The following is a 541-nucleotide window of genomic DNA, read 5'->3' as shown; positions in this document are numbered from 1 at the left end:
ACGAGCTTTCGACTACCAGTCTGTAGTCTTTAACGAGTAATAGATAGAAAGCGCGAACGTTAAAATATACACTAAGAAAAGTGTGAAAAAACAAAATTATAATGAAAACAACAGAAATACTTGTCTGCGAGTAAAAAATGCTAATGTGAGGTTTAAAATAAAATTGAATATTGTCTTGGTAATTGTTTCGAATTATTGTCAGCATGGTTCGTAATTGCTGTGTGCCAGGATTCCAAAGTCAATTGGGTCAATTGAGTTTAGAGTGTCATGAAAGGATGCGACAGAATGTTTCTTTATTTTAACAAAACTATCTTCGACGTAACGCTTCCAGATTTTTGGAGGTGTCGAGGAGGCAGTGATGGCTGTTTCCTCGATTATCTCCATGCAGAGATTTGCAACAACATGGCTAACAGGGCTGCCCATTGCGCAACCATGAATCTGTTTGTAGATGGAGTCATTGTAAACGAAGTAATTGTTTGAGAGTAAAAGGTTATAAGATGTTCAAATAAGATTCATCTCTTACAAATTTAAGACAGTTGTA

Source organism: Orbicella faveolata, unplaced genomic scaffold (assembly GCF_042242905.1).
Source record: "Orbicella faveolata isolate gen_17 unplaced genomic scaffold, um_ofav_v1 contig_24, whole genome shotgun sequence".
Taxonomy (NCBI): domain Eukaryota; kingdom Metazoa; phylum Cnidaria; class Anthozoa; order Scleractinia; family Merulinidae; genus Orbicella; species Orbicella faveolata.
Note: the sequence above shows the minus strand (reverse complement) of the source record.